The sequence below is a fragment of the Poecilia latipinna genome, unplaced genomic scaffold (assembly GCF_001443285.1).
Source record: "Poecilia latipinna isolate Pla-1442-1.1 unplaced genomic scaffold, P_latipinna-1.0 Scaffold419, whole genome shotgun sequence".
NCBI classification, from domain to species: Eukaryota; Metazoa; Chordata; class Actinopteri; order Cyprinodontiformes; family Poeciliidae; genus Poecilia; species Poecilia latipinna.
Window position 1 is genome coordinate 273,002 of NW_015113035.1, and position 8,621 is coordinate 281,622.

Here is an 8,621-nt window from a genome sequence, read left to right on the forward strand (position 1 = left end):
TTCTTCCATAATCATGTTTGTATCTCAAGCGCTGAATCAAACTGGTTTATTTGTGACGCATTTCCAAAAGCATCCTAAACTCAGAAATGTTTTTTTTTTTTTTTTTTTTTTTTTTAATTACAAAGATTCTTGTAGTTTAAAAAGAAAAAAGTTGAAGAAAACAGCTTGAGTTTGCAGATGTATACAGCGCCTTACAGATTATTCATACTCTTTGAACTCTATATTGGTTTTTATGGAGCGACTTGACTTAATTGTAGTATGTTAGGATGATTTGCTAGGGGTGTCCAAAGAGTAGTCTTCCAAGCATGTTCAGGTCTTGCATATGAGCACAGACTGTTAAAGATTGACAAACTATTTTTTTTTCATAAGGAGAAAATGTAAGGCGCAGGACAAAACTGTTTGTCTCATATGAACCGCTGTTTTTGCATTCACATTTTTAACCTAAATAGGAGAACAAATATCGAAACTCAGAGAGTATCTATTCTTTAAACTTGGTTCAATAGAGCAGGAGCTTTCATAGAACTGACCCATGTCCCATTGTTTTTGATGTAAGAGAAAAAAAAAATCTGAGAACAAATTCCAGACTTAAAAAAATAAAAATAATCATTGATCTATATTTAAAAAAAAAAAAAATGAGGTCCTCTTCCACCTCTCAGTGGTCAATCCTGTGATAGACCAACAAAAAGTACAAGTAGATTTTGTACTTTGTGTTGGTGCAATGCGACGGACTCAGTGTACAAGATAAATCATCAACGTCTCAGTGGGTTTTGCTTGGTTTTGTCCCGGTCATTGAGCCAGGCCTTAACACTGGTCAGCGTTAATACTGAGATGACTGTTGCTAAATCAGGGCTATCGCCGAGGTCAATTTATCTGAGGCGTTAAAAGACTTGAAACTGAGGCAGCAGGTAACCTTTCAGCAGGAGAGCAACCTAAGTAATGTGGACATTTTTGTCAAGCTGAGCTTGTACAAGGTGATTACTTTAATGAACTGAGAACATAGCTATAGTGGTACTATTAACACCAAAACCACTTTTAAAGTCCACTAAAAAAAGGGACAACAAAACAGGCTTCTTTCACTTTAAGTTAAGCTGCAGCCACCTGTAGAGCAGACAATGGGAGTATGGAGCCAAATAACAAGATATTACAGTGCTAAAGCTTCATTGTCTCTCGGCCCTCTCACACTCATTGCACCTCTTCTCCATACTATACACGGTTGCCATGGAAACACACTCGGAGCGCTCGAGTCGTGAGGCCAGTCAGCTGCGATACCTCGTCTGGTAAACAATCCTGCAATCTGAGAGGGGAGGGTGGGGGGGGGGGGGCGCAGTGGCCGGCGGCCAGTGGTTGTCGGATCACGTAGATATCAGCCAAAGGTCAGGAGCGTCGGGAAGGTGGCCAGACCAGAGGTGAAGTCGAGATCGCTGACGTGAAAGCCTGAAACTTTGGGCTCGTTTTGCCACTCACCGGCTTATGAGTGGCAAACTGACACAGGCCACTGACAGCGGCTGCAACATATAATGCCATAGTTATATGTATAGAAGGGAACTTTTTGTTTGTTTCAGGTAGTTGTTAATGCATGTGCAAATATTGCTTTGTTACATAACAACAGAGCAGGAGAGACAAACAATCAGAAGACTCCCTCCTTCCATCCACGTGAAATTTTTCGCTCAGCTCGTCCCAAAAGTTATGGCAGACGGCTTGGCTCTGTGTCCACCGATCTTATAAGCATGACAGAGTTTTATGAAACCAGTCTGGTCAGTTGCAAGTCTGAGTGATTATTCCTCACTCTGTGTGCAACAGTGACAGTTGTTGTCCTCCGCCTCTGACAGGAAACCGTCCTGTCTTGCTATAATTATTCCAGTAAATCTTCTCTGCAGTCTGAAGCACACACTAAATGTAATTTTTAGAGCCTGGTAGGTCTGTGTTTCTTTCTTTCTTTCTTTCTTGCTTTCTTTCTTTCTTTCTTTCTTTCTTTCTTTCTTTCTTTCTTTCTTTCTTTCTTTCTTTCTTTCTTTCTTTCTTTCTTCAGTCCCTGCCTGTCACCTGTATTGTGAGTTACTGTAATAATGTGATGAAATTCAAAGCGGTGCAATCAAAACAACAATGTTGCACTAGGGTGTCTCAGCACCTCATCGGATGACATACTTCTGTAATACTTGTCTGGATTTCTTGTGGTGGTGTCAGAGAAATGACCTAATGATGTTATCACTCTGTACAACACTATGTATGTTCCCATTTGGCACCGATGAAGATTCATTCAGCTGTTTGTGGCCGACACAGTGAAGAACGTGGACTTATTTTCTGCACTGAAAAAAAAGAGAATGGAGTTCCAACTTAAAAAAAAAATAGTTACATGTGTTAATTAGTTACATGCCATCCGTCCGTCCATTATCTTCTGTTTATCCGGGGTTGAATTAAGGCTTTAAAAGTGAACAGTTGGATAACAACATCAAAGATGAAGTTATAAAAGCCCGAATGATTATTTTCCTTTTTTTATTGGTTTGGAACACAGTTTTTATGTAAGACATTTAAAATGTACATCTGGATACCATTATTAAAAAATTTTTATGAGTCTTATACACAAAACTGAAAAAAAAAAAAAAAAAAAAGCTGGTTGTCACAGGACAGATTTAATTAAACTGCTGACTTTAATAGGATAGAGGTAAAGTTAGGTGAAAGAAGGTCTTTAATAGGTTAAAAGGAAATTGAATCAGGAAACACGTTCTTCCCCTCCAGTCCTTCTCCATCACTCCACATTTTGGTGTTTTTTCTTATGTAATGATTTAGCTATTGTCTTGCAAATTCGGTGAAGGAAATTCAAAGATATGACTTTAGTCTTTAGCTTGCATATCATAACTGATAGGTACTTTTTCTCGAACCTATATAAAAAGACCACAGACAACGTATATGAATTTTATAGACAAAGCTTTTGCAAAAGGAGAACTCTCCATCAACAACCTCTCCAGGCCGTTCACAGAGAGTTCTGATCTCCTTCCACGCGAGCCCCTGTTTTATTGTCAAAGCAGAACAGCCAGAAAAAAACAACAGAGGTCGTAAAACATTTAACCTAAACAAACCAGCAACTCAGTTCCAGGTGTGATATCTGATCTACGATCTGAGCCCAGTTCAGCTCTAGGTCAAACTGTCAACAAAGAGGGAGGATAAACGAGACAAAATACGACTGCTCACAGGCAGTTAGGAGGTATTCTGGTTGATAAGAATTAAGGCCTGGGAAACACAGAGTTAACTGCCTCACATCAAGATAAACAGTCAGTCGTAACCTCCAGGTCAGTTTATACACACATAAGGAAGAAACACTTTAAACTAAAAATCACAATAACATTAGACTGAAAGTAATAACAAAATGATAATACCAAAAATCTCTATCAATAACAATCACATTTGGTCCAAAAACCACATGGGAAAAAAAGGAAGCTATGATCAAAGGGGTGTTTTTTTGTTTTCTTTATTTTTTTTATTTTTTTTTTAATGTTTTGCCTCCGAGTTCATTTTTTGCTTTCACTGGAACACATAAATTAAGTGTGTTAACACACATCACTACAAAGCCTCTCAACAATAAATTAGTTATTTCTTAATCATCAAGCCTAGACAAGCTATTGTGATATTGCTAGCCACCACTGGGAAAGATAATGAGAAAATATTAATAAGAGTCTGAGAAACACAGGATGCTCTGGAGCAAATTGTTATCCGTTAAAAGAGACAAAGATTGACAAAGGGAGTTAATGAGCCTTCAAGTAGTTGCATGTGTTTGGAACAAGACTTGCATAGTGAGATGGACAAGAAAGAAGAAGAAGAAGAAGAAGAAAAAAAAACAACAGAAAAACAAAATAAGCAAACAAGTCAGTAATGAGTAGGCCATGTCTGTTAATCAGGTATAACCAAACTTTCAATAGATTGATTCATGTGAAGCAGGAAGCATTATTCTCACACTGTTCACACATGCAAAACATGTACCTCTCCTTGTGTTATACCTGGAGTTTCTTCCGTCTCAATTCACAAGCTGCTGAGGAATACACAATCCAATTTAAAACACTGTAGAGCACTGAAAAGAAAATGGATAGTTACGTGTCTTTTTTTTTATTATTGTTTTTGCAAGCAGTTTACAGTTCAGTGTGGATTCATTTCGAATTTGTAGGAAACAGACTTGTGTGATTTATTGTTACCAACAGACAGGATCCTACCGGCACTGTAAAACTGTCTAAAACAACCAGAGAGTTGAGCTGAAAGCATTCAAACGGGGTCTGTCATACATTATCATCAATATTTACCTTTATTCCAGAGATAGGGGTCCATGTCGAGGAATACATTCTCTAAAATAAAAGGTGATACCCCAAAGTCGGGCGACATTGGGAGATAACGGTCTCCATAGTTAGTGGTGAGCAGTAGAAGGAGGCTTTTCCTTGAGCACCAAAACATGGGCAGTCTGAAAGAGAACAGGGCTGTCAGTGGTTATTAAAGCCGTCAGTCACAAACCTTGCTGTATCTGCACAGCGAATAAGTGAGCTTAATTCAAGGTAACTGACCAGACCAGACTAGTGAAGCCAGTAGCTAACTAGTCTGCCTTCCCAACTTGTATGTTTTTAACAAGGTTTTTAATTTTTTTTTTTTTTTAAGTACCACACTTAAAAATATCTGAACTGTAAGTTTAAGACGGCTTTCTGTTGAAGTAGGAAATTAAAAAGCGCTGGAAAAAAAACATTACAGGAAACAAAGCAAAAAATCTATTATTAATGAAGACTAACAAAAACTAAATAGTATATTTAGTTGGATGGGTGGAATTTGTTGATTTGTAATTCCCTTAACAGAGTAACACATTATCAGGTACCACATTATTTCTGCCTTATAATACATACCAATTAAAAGCTAAGAAATAAAAACGTGGTATAAAGTAAAAAATAAAAATAAAACAAAACAAAACAGCAACTGTGTTTTCTCTGTTCTCATCTAACCTGGCCTCTCTAAGAAAGTATGTGGGTCTGTGTTTGTTTTCGCACACTGACACACTTCCAAAACTTCCTAGTGTGAAAGGATTTCTTGTTTTTCATATTCTTTCTCAAAATCATGAATCACCTCCTGGAGTCTCTCTAGACAAAGGATGAACACAAACACACTCACACGTTTCAATATTGCACCAGGAACCTTTGTGCCCCTGCTATCCTGGAGATCCTCACATGCTGCAGTGTGTGTAACGATGCAACACCGTGTGCACACACAGACAGAGGCCATTTTAATGCAACATTAGGTCTGAGGATGTCCACAGTTGGCCTTTCAAAAACAATTCAGAAAGCTGGGGCTCTCGCTTGTGAGACCAGTGCTCAGCGCATGAAATCCTCCGTGGGGACAAATGAAAGCGGCAGGATGCAGATCGTAATGCAACAAGACAGCAGCAGAAATTGTTTCATTTGAAGCGCATCGATTGTGATGGGTGAATTTAGTCATGTTTTGGCCGTCATGAAAATTTACATGGAAATTGGTGTCAGTGAACTAGTGGAATTACGCGCCGTGCCATGGCATATAGGCTGCAGTATAAGGAGGCTACCAGGATAAACTTTCAACAGTCTCATCTGAATAACTTGAGCAAATATATGTTCCTATATTTACCATTTTTAAGTATCTTCAAGCCTGTATTTTATGTAACCACAGTTAGTCTCCTACCTGCTCCCATGTATTCCTACACTCTTCACCTTCTGTACCTACTCCTCAGTGACTACTGCTCCGTCGAACTTACTCCAATTAAGATGCAGCGGGGAGTCCTTCTCCACCCAACCTTTGACACCTTCCGACTACGAATATCCGTCCAACCAGGTCTTTAAAGCAACTACATCCGCCACTCTGCACCTGGTACAGCCTCATGTAGTGAAAACTACTGTAATACTACTATCACTGTCCACTATGAACTAACATAAACAAGGAAAAGAACAAGTAATGATTTTATGGACAGCAAATGCTGAGAAAAAGGACACACTGCTCCTGCCCCTTTGTACAATTATCTCACTGTTGTACCACAGGGACCATTCTGAAACCAAAGTGTGGGACCTTGATATGGAAGCTGCACAAGGTCAGACTGTTTAAGTTTACAGAAAATAGAAAACATCAATCTTTGTCTCCCCTTTGATAGGTGAAATCCACAAGGTCAAATGTGCCAAAAAAGGCCACCATCTCTATTCTTCTATTTAGCTGATATTAAGTTAAGATGCTACAAAGCATAAACCTCCCCCCCTCCAACAAACCAGGCACAAATCCCTTTCTACAATACATTAAATGTTTTGACATTTATACAATTCTGCCTTCTGCAAGAGTAACATCATACCAGATTGTACATGCTTTGTATTTACTTTATGTCTTTATAGGTGTTTATTATCACTAGGATTTACACCGTTATAGCCCCTAAATCCTCTTTAACAGTGTTACTAATTTAAATACTTCTGTAAATATGTAAATGGTGACAAATACAGCAGCTTCAATGACAACCACAAAACCAATTTTTATTTTTTTTTATTTGAACTGGCTTCATAAGCCTATAATACTGATGAGGTCACACAAAAAAAAGTCACATTTTAATGAGAGCCATAACTTTGGGTTTTTGAAACTTCTTCAAAGTGGGTGTCAAATGCAAGTAATGTGAGAAAAACATAAAAAAAAACACTTTAAAATCCCAATTTAGACCAGTTAGTTTTAAAGTCCAATATGGAAGATATATGATGAATCCTGAATGTGGAAAACACACTTTAGGAAACGGTTAATTAGATTGCTTGGTATTGATGACAATTGCTCAGAAGAAAAGAGAAAGCTTACAATCAATGTTTTATGCCTATATTAATAGGCAAAACAACTTTGGAAACCACTGATGCTTCTTTTCTCTCCCACAACAGGATTATGATGCTAGAAAATTCTTGTGCTTGTTTTTATGTACGCATTGTTAAACCATAAAGTTATTATGTGTGTTGAGTGTTAATCACCTTGAGAACATTTCTTTCTTACACTTTTGCTTCACTTCATAAAACCTGCAGTCAGTTCTAGTCGACTCCATCTGAATTTGTCAGGCTAAACAGAACATGATCTGACCTAAAATGTGAAACGGGCAGTATTTAACAATCTTTCTTTATTCTCGTACACTTTAGCACCAAAAAAATGGGTTTTCTCTGAGGGCATAGCAGTCTTTAGAAAATATTCAAACGGACAAGTGCAGTAAGTGAGGATATTTGGGGCCTCAAATTACCAGTGGGACCCTGCAGTACTTGAAATTTTATTAGATATGTTAGAAAATGTGTTGGTTGTGAAAATGCAACACATTGTTTGAGACCAACTTTGTTGGTAGAAGTCCATTTTACTTAGCTATAATCTGCTGCCAGACTCAGGCTCCAAGAAAAAGCAAATTCGTCGACAGCAAATAAAATAAAATAATACACTGCAGATAAGATAACTACAGCTAATGACCTTTTAATAGAACCTAATTTTAATTTTAATCTCTTTTGGAATTCATTTCTGGCTTACTAGTTATCTTAAAATGAGCCGTTGTGAAAACAAAATGCAAAAACGATCAAGGGCGGATAATGTGAAAGCGATCCTGGAGGCGCGGTGGTGGTAGGTGGACAACAAACTTAAACAGAAGTGAACACGTTTACAAAATTCTGCCCGTGGGCCTTAAACATCTTGAACCGGCTCTGTCTCACCGTGAAATATGATGCAAACTCTGCAGGGAGAGGTTGCCGTTAGCATGCATGTTAAAATGTTTAGTAGTCAACATCTTGTCAAGAAGTAAATTAGAAGGCTTTTTTTTTAAAATGCATTCAAAATTCTGTTTATCTGGGAAGTAAAATATCACCAATAAAATGATTTCTAATCGAGAACTACTGTTACAGCCATTCAACAATCATGGTGGAAACTGCTGACTTGACAGAGACTGACTGTCATACATGCATGAGATCGTGTTCTTAAACATTTCACTCAAAAAAGCAAAAGGGGTTACAACGGCATTCAAACAGCTGTAAAGCAAAGTTAATTTGAAAAGGCAAATTCAGAAAGTTTGGCTTGAGGAGTCATCACACAATACAGTGATGGAGAAGCATGGACAGTCTTCAACTATTGAACTCGACAATGTCAGAAGCGTATGACCTGTGCACGGTCCACATTTATTGATGATTTGATGTGCCATGTCAAGCTGACGTTGGTCCACTGATTTTTATTAAGTCCAAAATCTGCTGCTGTCTATAACACAACATTTTACAAGTTTATGGGAAATCTGAATTCATTTTTGGACAGGGCTTGCTGCACACACACACTGCCAAAAGTGCCATTAAATGGTTTATTGACCATGGTATCATTGTGTTTGATTGGCCAGCAAACTGCCCAGACCAAAGCCCCATAGAGTAGAGACACCTGAACCAAGAATGCAGATAAGCTGAAGGCCACGATCAAAGCAGCAGCCATTGTTTCCTTAACACCTCAGCAGCGACACAAGCTGATCCCCTCCATGGCACTGTGCACTGATGCAGTAATCCATGTAAAAAGGAGCAGTGACCTTGAAGTATTGAGTGAGTACACTGTGCAGCACATGGACATTACTTCTCAGTAGGCCAATGCCGCCGTATTAGAAAATC